The following is a 16,792-nucleotide window of genomic DNA, read 5'->3' as shown; positions in this document are numbered from 1 at the left end:
AGGGTCTCTTTAAATATTACTCCAAGTGGCCGCTTTCTGTTTTGCCTTTGATCTTGCTGTCATTCCTTATATAATGTAAAGCCTATTATTTAGGAAATCATGCATTAACAAGGAACAGTATAATTATTAACCTCCGTATTGCTTGCAGATTGTGGGTAGATTCTGTCTTCCTAGAGCCATCAGTTTTATTTTTTTACATTAGTTATTCTCTTGGGTAACATGCTACCTATCACTCACATAGGTGGGTGTTGTGTGCCCTATGATCCAAAGTTTACCCATTTTTGCCCAATTTCAGGTTAAGCAATAGCTTGACCTAGGGACCATAGTGTGCTGCCATGTGTGGACTGTTCTTTTGGTGGACCAAAATAGTGCCTTTCAAGGCACAGCTTCAGACCAATGGCTGTTTTATTTACATGAAATACATGAATGAAGATTAGAACATTTCCATAGTGATAGCATCTATATGCTACCCTCCACAGGTTACAAATACAATCTTTAATGACAGCTTCTTCTTTCAAAGGTAAGATGGTTCAGAATCTGTAAAATAAATATAGCCATTCTTGATGCTGGCTGTTAAATTCCAAGAATAATTTGGGCGGGATTTTCCATGCCCAATGGCGGCGGGCGTGATAGGTGGTGGGCACGGACAATATTGCGCCATCTGGTTCATGACGGCGGGAAGGCAGGTCATGATCATCTGCTCAGTCCGCCAACGGCGGGCCGCATTTCCCGCCAGCGATCGTCAGGGACTCATTGTAATACATCAGCATCTCATTAAAAGGCCATCCTGCCAGGCTCTGGACCCCAGCCGGATCATCCGTTCACGTCGGCGGGAAAGCATGTTGATGTGCTTCACAAGGGCATACAGGCGACATGCACTTGGTGGCCTTCACTTTGGGGGAACTGAGGTGAGCGAACAGCATCGTTTCCCACAACTCGCCAGGGTCGCCCGTTGCTCTGCAGGCATCAGCGATGCCGGGGGGCTGGAATGAAGTGCCACCCGGGCCTGGAGTTGACTGTAGTCAGCGGGGTGGGGGGGTGGGTGGGCAGGGGGGTTGTGCTGGGGGGTGTCCGGGGGCAACTGCTGCCTGGCTCCGGAGGTGACTGTACTCGGGGCAGGGGGAAGGTGGTGTCTGGGGGCAACTGCTGCCTGGCCCCAGAGGTGACTGTACTCAGGGTGGGGGTGTCGAGGGGCAACTGCTGCCCTGCGCACAAACAATTGAGGTGGGGGCAAGGTAGGCGAGGGAAGTGGTCATGCAGTAGGGACACCTGTTTTAACTGACCATCCCTCTGCAACTGAGGCAGTTCAGGCAGCCACAGTGATATGATTAGCAGGCTGCTAGCCTGCCCGCCCACACAAGCAATGCGGAGGCACCAAAGTGCCACCAAGCCCTCCAGACCTTATACCCCACCACTCCTGCACAGAGTGCGAGTCTGCGACCACTTTACTGGAATGTGCAGCAGTTGGACTGCACACGTTGTACAAACTCCTCGCCAACGCTGGCCATGTAGCAGTCACTGCTGGAGGTGCTCACAGCCCCTTGCAATCTCAGCATCCTGGTTTGGATCAGTGACCCCATGTTGCAGGTTGACGGGGTAGCCATACAGCGCACTCATCTCTGGCCAACTGAGGGGCGGCCAGCACTTCCCAGGAAGCATTAAGGGACAGCTTCACAGGGCCAGGAAAGGATGCTAAGTGCACCCATGCTAACCACGTCTCTCTCTCTCTCTCTTACATGCCGCAGGAGGACCACGTCAGGATCATGGATCCTGGTGACCTAGCTGTATGCCTGATGGCCTACAGAGAGCGAAGAAGACGGAGGAGAGAGCGACTGAGGCTCCTGGCCGTGCAAAGGCAGGAGCAGAAACCTCATGAAGAAGGGGCAGCAGGAGCTCCTGCACATACTGCCCAGGAGCGACAGCGAGCTGTGGCTGGTCGGCGCCTAGCGACACCCAGGGTCTATAGATGCCGCCTGCCATTCCTGCAGATGACTGAGGACCAGTGTCACTGACGACTGCGCATGTCTAGGGACCTGGTGGCTCACATCTGCCACTTACTGCTGGACTTGGCTCCAAGGGGACATGGAGGACATCCACTGCCAGTGGATGTGAAAGTGACCATGGTGTTCAATTTCTATGCCAGTTGCTCCTTTCAGGGCTCCACAGGTGACCTCTGTGGGATCTCAAAAACCGCCACCCACAAATGCATTCATAAGGTCACAGATGCCATCTTCTCAAGGGCACACAACTTTGTGCATTTCGCCTGGGACCAGGACAGCCAGGATGCAAGGGCCCTTGGATTCACCCTGATCCCGGGATTCCCATAGGTGCAAGGTGCAGTCGGCTGCACACATGTGCCGCTCAGGTCTCCGTCACTACACACGGTGGACTTCATAACCGCAGGGGCTTCCACTCACTGAACGTGCAGTTGGTATGCACCCACCAGAAATGCACCCTGCAGGTATGTGCATGGTTTCCAGTAAGTGTGCATGACGCCTACATCCTGAGTCACTCGCAGATCCCTGCAGTGTTCCAGGGTCCACAGAGGCTGGAGGGCTGGCTCTTCGGGGACAAGGGCTACCCACAGAGGCTGTGACTGGTGACACCCATGCGGCGGCCTCAGACTGCAGCAGAGCAACGGTATAATGAGGCTCATGCAACAGCTCACAACTTAGTGGAGCAGACCATCGGGATGCTGAAGATGCAGCTTCGGTGCCTGGGCCGGTCTTGTGGAGCCCTGCAATACAGTCCACAGAGGGTTTCACGCATCATCGTCGTCTGCTGCACCCTTTATAACCTGGCACTGCAACGGAGTGAGGAGCTGGCTGAGGAGGAGATGGAGGAGCTGTAGGTCTCCTCGGGCGAGGAGGGCGGCAGCGGGGATGAGGGTGAGGAGGTACTCAGCAGTGATGATGACGGGGCTGAGGCTCTCGCACTAGCTAGAGGAAGCAGGTGTGCTCATAGCTGCCAGATTTGTGGAGGATGATGACGACATGCAGTGAGATGTGCCCATAGATCCTCACATCACAGTGATCGTTTTACTCCAGTCTAGCTTGTCGCAGCGCCAATATCCTCTGCGAGAATGCCCCTGTCATGGAGATGCAGTGGAGGTCCTAATAGTCGCTCAATTGCAGGAGGAGGATGACAACATGCAGTGAGGACACTCCATGAATTTTCATATGGCCTCTGTGAATGTCTGACTCCTGTCTGGCTGAGGGCAGCTCGCTTGTGCTCCATGGTCAGGGCCATCTCGGAGATGCAGCCATGAAACTTTAGACGCATCTGATGCTGTGTCCACCTTCACCGCCTGAGCCCTTCAGGAGCTGGTGCACAGCATCAATGGTCACAGACATTGGTGCAATGGGGGCCAGCCCCACCTTAAATGTCCTGAGAGCACACAGAGAGAATGCGAGAACTCTCTGTCACCTGCCCACTACATTCTGGCAGCAATGACCAGCACTGCTGAGGTGCAGGCATCAGTAATGTTTCCAGGGAGTGTGAGGATGGACCATCACTGTGGTCTGAAGGCTGCACAGGGCACAGGGAAGAGGCCCTGGACTGAGACACCTGCCTTTTACCTTGTGCAGAAAGGTTTCACATCTGAGTGACAAGAACACTGCTCATCAGAACAAGGAGCCATAGGCAGGGAGATATTCTTGGGAGTTTATTGACAATAGTGAACATTATGTACAAGTGGCCAACACCTATGCGCAGGCTGTGCAACTACATTTCCTTAACTTTCCTAATCCTGCCACTATGTCTTGGTGCTCCCCGGACATCCACAGCAGAGGTGGAGACAGCCTGCTGACTGTGACCAAAGTCTGTGATGACTTTGGTGGATGTCCTCTGGAGGGCTGAGACTTGGAGGGCCCAGGGGCTTTCGGGGCCCTGCTGTGTGGCTGTGGCGCCCTCCTCGGCCTGTGAAGCTGGAGCTGCGGAGGTCACAGGAAGATGGGATTCGGATGGGCCGGTCACTGTCACTCCTTGAGTCACCTGGGTGAATGATCCTGGGGTGTGCACCTGCTGATCCCCCTCCTATGCGTGTCCGAGGACCCCTGGCTGAATCCATGAGGGGAAGGGGTAGCTGGAGTGAGATCGAGCTGCCTGGCACCTGTCTCATGTACACACTGTTGGAGGCCAAATATGGCATCAGCGATGGAGTTAAGCCCGCGCAGCAGTGCAGGAGTGACATCCTGGACCGAGGGTCTCCATGGCGGCTACCATCCTGCCAGTGTTGACCTCGGTGCGTTGCAATGCTGGTACTATCACCTCAGCCTGAAGACGGACGGACTCCTCCATCGTGCCTTGCAATCTGAGAAGTGCAGTGGACATCCCTTCCTGATGTTCCCAAGCTTGCCTTTGCAGCTCCAGAAACTGTGCCATGACCGAGTCATGTGACTCAGACTCAACAGGTTCCTGACCTCAGCAGCCCTCCAAATGTCGTGGACCTGGGAAGGCCCAGCCTACGCCTGCTGTGGATCAGACTGTGCACTGCGTTCACCAGTATGTGATCCCGTGCCTATTCTAGAGCTAGGTCCCACCGAGTTGTGTATCTCTGCAATGGTGGAGGGTGTGGGTGATCACTGTGACGGAACTTGTAGGGGGGCGCGTTCCAGTTCCCCTTTGGATGTCCCTTCCAAACTGGCTTGGAGGCCCTGGGTCATGGACTCCATCGGCTCTTGGAGTGATGTGCCTGCAGAAGCAAGGGGAGATAATTAGCACATGGCAGTTGCCTGTGGCACTTAAAACATCACTCACGTCATGGTTGTCTGATGGATGTTGCACTGTTGGATACTCACTTAGTAGAGCAGCGCCAACCTCACTGTCAGCACAGGACCAGTCCCCCTCAGCTGGCTGGCTCTGTTCTCAAATTTCTTAAGGACCTTGAACTCCAGCATTCCTCCACCAGTCTGCAATCTTTCCCTCCTGTTGTGTGTCAATTTTTCCTGCATGGATAGAGATGGGGAGAGTGTATCAGGATGCCTGCTGGGCCAGATGATACATGTGCCTGGCCTGAGTGGGCGGTGAGTGGTCCCGTGGATGGGATGAGGACAATGATGGTGTGTGTGAGAGAGTTAATGGTGATGTCCCTTGCACTGGCAGTGAGTGAGGGCCCTGTGGATGTGTGATGGGTTTGTGAGTGTGTGAGTTAAGAGTGATGAAAAGAGTAACCTACCCTGGTGGAATGGGGATCATTCATCCTTTTGCGGCACTGGGTGGCTGTCCTCTTCTGAAGGGCATTTGCGCTGACCACCGCTGCCACCACCTCCCAAGCTGGGTTGGTGACATTGTTGCCCATCCTGCTGCCAAAGCGGGGCTACAGGACATCCCAGCAGGCCTCCACAGTATCCAGCTGTCGCTCGAGGGACCCGGTGTTGAAGCTGGGGGCTGCAGTCTTTTTGCCTTTGCAGGCCATGTCTCCCATCCAGTGGTGGTGAGGTGGTGGCGATGAGCACTGTGCTGGCAGCTGCCATTTAAAGATGGCGGCTGACGTGATGCAACGGCAGGTGATGGCGGGAGGGCGAACGAGAACAGGAACCGGAAACATCGTGTTTCCTGGGAATGCATAAATAATGAAGTGGGTTTTGGGACAATACGGCGCAAAAATCTGCATCACTGTCGGCAGATAGGGCGCCATTTTGCCCACCCGCTACCTCACTTCATGCAACTCTAGGAAAACTCCGTCCTCTGTGTTTGGGAGCAAGAACAAGAGACCATTGTGAATTGCCCCCCTCACCCAACCACCTCAAGTCTTTGAGATAGCATCTTGGCCCACCAACCTAATGGTTAAATTTACCATTGTGAGATGAGAGCAGATTGATATTGGAGCAGAACTCGCTTCAAGTTCTTATCTTTTAATTCAGTGTCGCTGGCTAGGCATGCATTCATTTCCCATCCCTAATTACCACTGCAGTCCCTGAGATGCAAGTACACCCACAGTGCTGTTAGGGAGGGAGTTCCACAATTTTGACCCAGTGACAGTGAAGGAACGGCGATATATTTCTATTTCAGGATGGTGAGTGGCTTGGAGGGGAACTTCCAGGTGGTGGTGTTCCCAACGACCTGCTGCCCTTGTCCTTCTTGATGGTAGCGGTTGTGGGTTTGGAAGGTGCTGCCTAAGGAGCCTTGGTGAGTTTCTGCAGTGCATCTTGTAGATGGTACATGTTGCTGTCACTGTTTGTCGGTGGTGGAGGGAGTGAATGTTTGTGGATGTGGTGCCAATCAAGTGGGCCGCTTTGTCCTGGACGATGTCAAGCTTTCTGAATGTTGTTGGAGCTGCACTCATCCAGGCAAGCGGAGGGTATTCCATCACACCCCTGACTTGTGCCTTGAAGATGGTGGACAGGCTTTGGGGAGTCAGAAGGTGAGTTACTTGCTGCAGGTTTGCTAGCCTCTGACCTGCTCTTGTAGCTATAATATTTTTATGGTTAGTCCAGTTCAGTTTATGGTCAATGGTAACCTCCAGGATGTTGATGGTGGGGGATTTGGCAGTCATAATGCCGTTGGATGTCAAGGGGTAATGGTTAGATTCTCTCTTGTTGGAGATGGCCATTGCATGGCACTTCTATTGCGCAAGTGTTACTTGGCACTTATCAGCCCAAGCCTGGATTTTGTCCAGGTATTGCTGCATTTGGACATGTTTCAGCATCTGAGGAATTGCAAATGGTACTGAACATTGTGCAGTCATCAGTGAACATCCCCACTTCTGAACTTATGATGGAAGGAAGCCATTGATGTAGCAGCGGAAATGGTTGGGCCTAGGACACTACCCTGAGGAACTCCTGTAGTGATGTCCTGGAACTGAGATGATTGACCTCAAACAACCAGAACCACCTTCCTTTGTGCTAGGTATGACTCCAACCAGCGCAGAGTTTCCCCCCGATTTCCAGTGACTCCAGTTTTGCTAGGGCTCCTTGATGCCACACGGTTAAATGCTGCCTTGATGTCAAGGGCAGTCACTCTCACCTCACCTCTGGAGTTCAGCTCTTTTGTTCATGTTTGAACCAAGGCTGTAATGAGGTCAGAAGCTGAGTGACCTTGGCAGAACCCAAACTGAGCTTCAGTGAGCAGGTTATGGCTAAGCAAGTGCCACTTGATAGCACTGTTGACCCCTTACCTCACTTTACTGATGATGGAGAGTAGACTGATGGGATGGTAATTGACCGGGTTGGATTCATCCTGCTTTTTGTGTCCAGGACCTACCTGGGCAATTTTCCACAATGTTGTAGCTGTACTGGAACAGCTTGGCTAGGGGTACGGCAAGTTCTGTAGCACAAGTCTTCAGTACTATTGCTGGAATATTGTCAGGGCCCATAGACTTTGCAGTGTCCCGTGCCTTCAGCCGTTTCTTGATATCACGTGGAGTGAATTGAATTGGCTGAGGACTCACATCTGTGATGCTGGGGACCTCTGGAGGAGGCTGAGATGGGTCATCCACTCGACACTTCTGGCTGAAGATTGTTGCAAATGCTTCAGCTTTAACTTTTGCACTGATGTGTTGGGCTCCCCATCATTGAGAATGGGGGTATTTCTGGAGCCTCCTCCTCCTCTCGTGGGTTGTTTAATTGTCCACCATCATTCACAACTGGATGTGGTAGGACTGCAGAGCTTAGACCTGATCCATGGTTGGTTGTGGAATCGCTTAGTCCTGTCTATCACTTGCTGCTTATGCTGTTAGGCACGCAAGTAGTCCTATGTTGTAGCTTCACCAGGTTAACACCTCATTTTTAGGTACACCTGGTGCTGCTTCTGGCATGCCCTCCTGCACTTTTCATTGGATAAGTCCCCCCCACCAAATCAATGGCTCACCAGGTTTTGCAATGAGTTGTCTTTCCACTAAATTAGATGCTTGGGATTTTATATAAACCTTTCCTCTAATTAATAGCACTTTACATCACTATTATTGGCACAGTTCAAGTTACTGCCTTATTTTTAAGGGGGGGGGTGGAAATTGCTGTGTGCAACCAGAAATATTGTACATTAAAAAAAATCAACTCAGACAACACAGGCAAAATCCAATCGGACAGAATTGCTCTCAATTTAAGGCATTCATTGAGGTCATGGTTATGCTGGTATAAAAATTAATATTGCAATAAGAAAAATATTCATGCATCATGGTAAGTTTTATTATCTTACCTAATTAACATAAATACTTAAAATGCAATTTAAGTCTTTTTAAACCATAATTATAGTAGCCCCGATATCCCTCTTTGAGTCCTTTTCCTATCTTCCTGAAATTTTCAATTCCATTGTTGTTTCAGCTTTGCACTTGCTTTTTAAATTGCTTTTGTTCATATATTATTTGAATTTTTCACCCAATGTTTATCTTCTGTGCCTCCTAAATCTACCATCTATTTCAGAGATGTTATTTTGAAAAATTAGCCTCTGGCTTCAAACCAATGTCAAGGGTTGTTCTACTGTTAAGCAAGTGCAACACACGTACAGATTGAAACAGATACATCTTAAAGCATCAAAAACAGACCAGTTACTGCAGTGTAGATTATCTTGTCTGAAGCGCTTGGTAAATGAGGTGACTGCTTCATTGTGTATTAAGGTGTAAAAGGTGCAGTTTTTAAATTTCCGGAGGAATTCATTTATTTGGTAGTTAGAAAGTAATATAAAAATAGCACCATTGCCCTCTGAAGCAAAAAACAATACAAGCAATCCACATTGCACTACATTTTGTGACCAGAAAGAAAATCTTTGCAAATAAAGCAAAATACTGTGGATGCTGAGAATCTGAAATAAAAATGGAAAGTGGTGGTAATATTCAGCAGGTCAGGCAGTATCTGTGGAGAAAGAAATAAATCAATGTTTCAGGTCGATAACCTTTCATGAGAACTGAAAAAGTTTAGAGATGTAACTGGTTTTTGCATGGGCAGAGGAAGGGAAAGGGAGGAAAGAATAAAATGGTGGAAGACAGGGAAGATTAAATGGCAAAATGAATGATAGTGCAAGGCAAAAAGGGAGGTCATGGGACAATAAAAGAATCAAAATATGGATGTAGAGAAGCTGTGAATGACAAAAGCAGCAACAATGTCTGAGGAAATGGGAGTAAAGATTATCATCTGAAATTTTTGAGTCAGAAGGCTGTAAAGTACCTGTTCCCAGAGCTTAAATTGAGCTTCAGTAGAACAGTGTAGGAAGCCAATGTAGAGTGGGAGTGGGTGGAGAATTAAAATAACGAGAAACTCGGGTCATTCTTGTCAACTGAGCAGAGATGTTCCACAAAGTGATCACCTAATCTTCATTTGGGCTCCACAAACTATACTAGGCCACATCATGAGCAGCCAACTGTTGTAGGGTGGCTGAGTTGTACTATTAGTAATAGAGTTGATCGACTGACGCTTCTTGAGTGGGAACATTGAGAAGAATTTCCCCCTCTGATCGGCGCCCCTGATCGGGGGTGCGCCACCATTTTATGTGGGCGGGCCAATTAAGGCCTGCCCAGCGTGACGTCCACCAAGAAGCACTATGCACTCCCTGTGCGGGCGGGGGGGATTCCCTCAGCCGATAGTGTGCTCTTTCGCTAAGTGCTAAGTGCTGCCTCAGGGAGATTGGCTCCAAATGTAAAAATGGTCAATGTACAAAAATAAAATTTCCCTGACATGTCCCCTCATGTGACACTGTCACATGAGTTGGGACATGTCCATCACTTTTAATCAAACTTTTATTAAATTTTTAAAAACCCTCATGAAACCTGCTCCCAGGGTCTACCTGATCACTCCCATGGGCATAATGGATCTGTCACTGGCAACTTTTGCAGTTGCTGACATTGCACACAGTGCTTTACTAAACTCTCTATTTCTCCATCCATCCCAGGCCACCATAGATAGCTGCGTGCTATAGTCTTCATTCGGGAAATTCCTGGATGGGCACTGTGTAGTTCAACTAAAAGTGGCTCCCTTCCCTTTGGGAGAATTAGCACTTGTGCTCCCCACAATAAGATGCCATCCTGACTGGTTATTTCATGTCTTCTGCTGAAGTACGGTTTCATTTCATCAGATACGGGCTCCTGTGACCAACCATATAGCACTTGTTCTCGTACTTGAGATAGGGCTGCGTCCCGACTTGTCCAGTCTCTGATCTGTTGAGCACATACCAGTGAGGTATCTAAGAAATTTAACAGTAAAACAAGTTCCTGTGGAACTGGGACGTGCTCATCATTTTTTTGTAAAGGCAAACGACTAATGGCATCATTTGTGATTTGATTTCCAGGCCTATGTACAAAAGTGTATTGCTATGCAACCAAAATTAAAGCCTTATTAGTATTTCTGTATCTTCTTTCTGTGTGCCTTCTTCTAGCACAGACTTTAATCTCAGCTTTCTTTTTGACTTCACTATTGGCCAGACTTCTCCTAGATGCAACCTCAACTTCTCTGCGCTCAGTGGCTGAGTCTCCCAATATTTCATTATCTGTATGCTTCTTGGAAAATTCTGCGACTTTTGCTTCCAAAGCCTCTTTGGCTTCATTTAACTGATTCTTCAGCTCCTCCGTCTCTTTTTTTGTATTTGTTGCTGCCTCCTGGAAAATTGAACATTGTTGTGTCTTCTCTGCCAATTCATTTTTCAGTTTGTTCAGAAAAGAGCTGAATTCTTTCTGTTTCTCTTCATACTTTTCCAGAGGTACAAACTTTGACCTGAGGGAATCTTGTAGTGTGTGAAGGTCTTTCAACAGGTTTTCTTTTTGCCTGTGAAGGTTGCTTATCTTGTCTCGAACTCTGTCATCAAGCAGGGTCTCTTCGAGTTTCTTCTGTTGTGCTTCCAGTTTTTGGCTTAAGACAGCCTGCATTTCTTCAGGTTGTTGAGTCCTTACACACTCCTTTTTAAAACAGGAATGCTTCCAGCTTCCTTTTGGAATCTCAGTGGCCAATCAATGTTGATTTCCCTTCAGCAATTTCGCCCCAGAAGGCTTGGGCCTCTGCCTCTCAATACTAACCCTGGTAGCTTTGCCAATTGGCTTCCATAATTGACAGTTCCTCTGCTTATGCCTTTTACTTGAATGTCTTCACCTGTATACGTCTTTATCCTGGCAGCTTTTCATTGCAAACTTAATTGATGTTCACCATAATTCAAATATCTTTAAGTATGCTCCCCAATTACAGTAGTGGAAGCTCCCGTGTCTACTTCCATTTTAACAGGTTTTCTATTTACTTTCACTGTGACAAATATTGGTTCTGTTTTTCCAACTTTCAGATTAAATAACGAGAAAATGTCAGAAATATTTCTTTCAGGCTCTTCTACATTGTAGATTTCATTGGGCTTTTTCTTTTGTTTACAAGATTGCTTGAATCTTTCCTTGCGCTGCCTCACCATATGTCCATTTCTGTGACATGGTAGCATTCGATTTTTTTAAACTGCCAATCACTAAATGACTACTTGTTTCCACCTCTATTGAAATTATTCTTCCATTTTGTTGCTAAGTTAATTTTCTTTATTCTTCGGTTAGCGGGAGCTGTTTCCTGCTCCTCAGCAGAGTCTTACTTTTTTGCGCGAGTTTCGGCTGATCTTTCCCACCCAATGTGGAGGACGGCACCATTTTGCGCACCCTGTATTGCTTGTGAATCTCTTACAGCGTTTTCCATGGCCAGTGCTATCTGTAAGGCATTCTTGAAATTCAGATTCACTTCGGACAATAATCTTTTCTGAATAATGTCCTCTTTCACACCACACACTAAACAATCTCTGAGCATGTCATTCAGAGTCGTACAAAACTCACAATATTCTGTTAGCTGCTTCAAATTTGCCACATAGCATGAAATTGCCTCACCCGGGGCTCGATTTCACAAATTAAACCTGAACCTCTGCATCGTGACTGAGGGCTTGTGTTGAAAGTGACCCTTCACGAGGCCCACCAGTTCATTGAAATTCTTCAAATCTGGGGCACTGGGTGCCGTGAAACTTCAAATCAAACCGTAGATTTTGCTCCCATTGGTACTTAAGAGGATCGCTCGCCCCTTCCCTTCCCCCAATATCTTATTCGCTTGAAAAAAAGAACGTGAGGCATTCTATGTATTGAGACAAATCACCTGTGGCTTGTTCAAAAGGATCAATTCTCCCAAATTGTGGTATTTTGAGAGAGGATAACTTCTTCAATTCGAACAGAGCTTGTTCCTTACAATCACTGGGCGAGGTGCAGTGCCGATTTCTTTTTAACTTGATTTCTTCTGTTCAATTGTGTTTTATCCTCTTTGCCAGTTTGTTGTAGGGTGGCTGAGTTGTATTATTAGTAGTAGAGTTGATCTGCAGACACTTCTCGAGTAGAAACATTAAGTTTATTTAAATATACTCAGCAGCAACTACATGGGTGCTTTCAACTCCAATTCTATCTCTACCCTGTCTGCGGAGGTAGCCCACGCTACTCTTCTATCGGTTACTTCGGATCATGTGTTATTTCCTAACAACTATTATTCATAAAGGTACATTACACACTAAACCATCATTGCTCCACCAACACAATGCATTAAATTGGAAGAAGTTCATCTGGAAGGTTTTGCGACCTTGGTAGTGAAAAGGGAGGATGCAAAAGGGCAGGAGTTGCATCTCCTGTGCTTGCACAGTAAGGTGTCATGGGATTGGGAGGGTCTGTTGTGGGTGATAGAGGAATGAACCAGGATGTCACAGCAGGCACCCTCAGAATTCTGAAGGTGGAATCTTGACAATATGACACTGAGTCACACATTGCTCTGCATCAGCTGAATTAAACGCTTACATAAAATAAAAGCAAAAAAACTGCGGATGCTGGAAATCCAAAACAAAAATAAAAATAAAAATACCTGGAAAAACTCAGCAGGTCCGGCAGCATCTGCGGAGAGGAACACAGTTAACGTTTTGAGTCCGTATGACTCTTCAACAGAACTAAGGAAAAAAAAAGTTTTTTAAAAAATGAACATAAAATGTTCAGTTAAATAATTATTATACAAAATGACGAGAGTGAGCACCCTGATGAAAGTTTATCAACCTGAAGCATTAACTCTGCCTTTCTCTACACAGACACTGCCAGACCTATGACTATTTCCAACATTTTCTGTCTTTACTTATGAAGAGAGCAATGTTAGACAATACTCAGCACTTTTCAATTGAAAAACATTGCAATTATAGTTACGGTACTATCTTCATGCATATAGATATGGTTGCTGTCACTCTGTAATTCCTTTTGATTATAATTCCACAAGACTCCTATTTACATCAATACTATACGATATAAAATAAATCTGTAGCCTACATATAATTGGGCTGCATTTTATGGTCCCATGGGGGTGGGTTGACAGGCAGGGTTGGCTGTAAAATTGAGCACCATGCCATGACCATCATTCCCAGCAGCTACCTGCCCACCCTCGACCCAGCCCCAGCCTTTGCTGCAATTTTATCAGCGACAAGAGAGGCTACGAGAGGCCTGCCTACCCGTGGGCCAATTAAGGCCTTTTAATGGAAAATCAATGGCCACTTAAGGGCCTCCTCCTGCTGCCACTGGGATTTTTCCTGGTGGCTGCTGCTAAGCGTGAAGCCTGGTAGGTACCACTTGGTGAGCTGGTGGCTGTTTAAAGGGAGGAGTTGCCTCCTTCGTGGATCCCCTATGCCCATTGGAGGCTCCTTCCACCCCCATATGTGTTCCCACCCACCCATTTCCCCTACCCCACTTCCCTGCCCACCCTGGCACCCAACACCCCCTTGATCCCCGCAGTGGAGCTTTCCAGCCTGACCACAGCAAGACCTGGACTTAACTTAAAGACCGGGCTCAATCCCAACATGCCTTCTTAAGGACTGGCTGCAGTCCCAGCAGTGGCCACTGTTCCTAGTGGCGCTGCTGGGACTATAGAACTGCTGGCCATTTGATTGGCTGGTAGCTCTCGGAGGTGGGACTTCCTCCTCAGATGGGGACGGAAGGCCCGCCTTAAGCCAATTATCAACCTGACGGCCATTAAAAGACTATGGAGCAAGCTGGCCAAGTGGAGGTTGGCTCATGCCTGACTTTTACGCTGCGAAGCAGAGACCCACAAACCTCTTAAAATCCAGCCTAATTAGATTACCAGCATTGGGCAAGTATACCCTAAGCAGGAATGCAGCGGAATAAATACTAAGGAATGCTGAATATGCCCACTTTTTAGTTTGGAAGGCTGAAGTTTGAATCAGGATTAAAACGGTGGCCAAGCAGCAAACATCCAGACCTTGGGCTGGGTGAGGGAGGTGGCCACCTATAGTGGTTGACAGGGGAACTGGGTGATTTTCTGGATCACCCTTTGTTAACATACATAAGGTAAGCTGCTAGCAAAAACCAAGCTCCCCATAGGCATAGGAAGAATGACCAAAAGGTTTAGGGAGGGAATTCTAAAAGTGGGAAGTAGATGGCTGAAGGCCTGGCCATCAATATCAGTGCAAAGGTGGGGGGACTGGAGTGAAACAAAAGAGGTTGGTGTGGCGGAATGGAGAGTTCTGGTGAGAATGAGCTTGTATGGCTGAAGTAGCACACAGAAAGAGGGAGGGCCATGAAAAGATTTAAACACCAGAATGAGAATTTTAAATATGAAGTGTTGGCTCATTTTCCGAACATCTGTGATGCATAATGCAATGTTTTTTTGTAGGTTGAAGCTGCTATATAAAGGAAAGTTGTTGCTGCTGTGACACCAACAGGCAAATAGAAAACAATTTCAGGCTTTGGTTACAAGAAGGTTTAATTTCTGCAATCTAATTCTCCAAAAGGTAGATACACATCCATAACCATGGATTCATCTTAAAAACAACCTTTAATGGGGATTCCACGTTCAGCAAATAACATCCAAAGCAAACAGGGTTCTTGTATTTCTGAGGAAGAATCTTTGATATTGCAGCAAAAATATGAGAGTTATAACTATCCAAATATTTATTTGTCTAATCCAGGAGTATGCAATTTGTGTGTGGGGCCCTTATACGGTGAGAGATATAAATAAGAAAGAAGTGATGCAAAGACATGCTGCTTGAATCAGTATGGGGAATACACCAGTGTCACATCTTTGATCAGAGATTTGGGGCTGGATTTTATGGGGCGGGGGGGGACATACTATTTGCTCCCCCCACGACTTAAAAGTTGGTCAGAAACCAACCAAGAGAAAGAAGTCTGTCCCGCAGCAACAACAAGGAAAGTGTGCAACTTCTGCCCCTCACTGGGAGGAAGTTCTGCCCTAAAAGTCAATCTGATTGGCCAGCAACTCTTGCACTCCCAGCAATGCCGGAGCTTAGTAGTGAGGGCTGCTGGGACTGCAAGCAGGCCAAGGATGAAGGCCCCAGTTGATCCCACTCTCAGGTAAGTAAGGGATATTGGGTGGGGAGGGATCGGACACCTTAGAACGGGAGGATAAGAGAGGTGGGGCTGTGAGTTTTGCCATGGAGGCAGGGAGGAAGGAAGGGGGGTACTATCTTTGGGGGGTTCCCCTGATGCGCAAAGGGCACCCCCTCAAAGATAGTACCCCCTTCCTTCCTGCACTTTTAAAAACCTTTTGGAACAATGGGCTGGCCATTCTTGACTGCTTGCCAAGGCCGACCATGTTATAATGTGGGAAGCGTAGAATTTTGTCAATTGGCTTGTAAACAAGCTCAATTGACCCCTAATTATTTATTTACATATGGCACACCGACTAATGACTTTGGTGCCTTCCCACCAACACCACCCCCCATCCCATATTATGAGGGAAAGCATGGGGTTGGCAAGAAGGTGGTGAGCTAGCCACCCCTCATTTTTTGCATCCCCCTCCCCCCCACCCCCCTTGCGGGGGTGGTGTAAAATCCAGCCCTTGGAATGAGAATCACTACGGCAGAGGAGGGGAAAAATAGACTGACCATGTTCTATAAAATATGGAATGGACTAGTGGGAATTGACAGACCCTGGTGCCCTCTGGCAATGACGAAACACGAGGTAGTCATCCACACAAACTACAAAGACTGTTTGTTTCCAAGACTGTGTGTCAACAAGCTTTCTTCCCAAGGACAAGCCCACAATGGAACAAGCTGCCAAAGGAAATATTCAAGCCCCATCACTTGAAATCTTTAAGACTCATCTTTCGGTTATTTCCATTTATATGTTTTCATTATCAGGCCTACCATCTAAGCAGGTCATGCTTGGTTTAGCTAGTGTGACCCATATAAATGTTGGCAGAATTAGCCTGTGATGTCAACACCACTAAAAAAGGACAGCACCAATTCGGTTACTTATTTAAAATTATGCCTTGACCTGACAACTCAAGGCTTTGCGTTCCACTTTCAGCTGAAAGCTTTCTTGAGCAGTATGCAGTCTTCCATTGTTTGACATTTTAGACTTAAGCTCCTCATCTTTGTAACATATAATGTAGACTCAGCTTCAGCCAATGGTGCATGGCTTTCAATTTGTGCTTATGGCATTTTCTACTGTTCACTGGTCATAAAGCCTTGAGGCCTCTAATCCACAACCAAATATTCTGACCTTTTCACTTGTGAAACACAGGAAGGTCACAGCTACTGGTTACCAGTTAAACTGTTGACAGTCTCATTTCCTTTCAATGGCAGATCACTTTATGGATTTTTCAGATAGGGAAATTAATCTTGCTGCTTATGCCAATCTGAGGGTATAAATCAAAAATATGGACATTTTATAAATAGATTAGGAAAGTTTACAGTAATAAAAGTATCCTTAAATCAAAACTTAAATTATTTTAGCGAAGTGTGTAAAGTTCAATATCCCTGTGTATGGTCTAAAGGACAATTGCTTTCAAATAATAAATCTGTACAAAAATGTTAGTTTGTCATTGGGATATTATAGACCAGATCCTGTAGTCAGCAGTCA

Source organism: Cetorhinus maximus, chromosome 18, assembly GCF_964194155.1.
Source record: "Cetorhinus maximus chromosome 18, sCetMax3.hap1.1, whole genome shotgun sequence".
Lineage (NCBI taxonomy): Eukaryota > Metazoa > Chordata > Chondrichthyes > Lamniformes > Cetorhinidae > Cetorhinus > Cetorhinus maximus.
Note: the sequence above shows the minus strand (reverse complement) of the source record.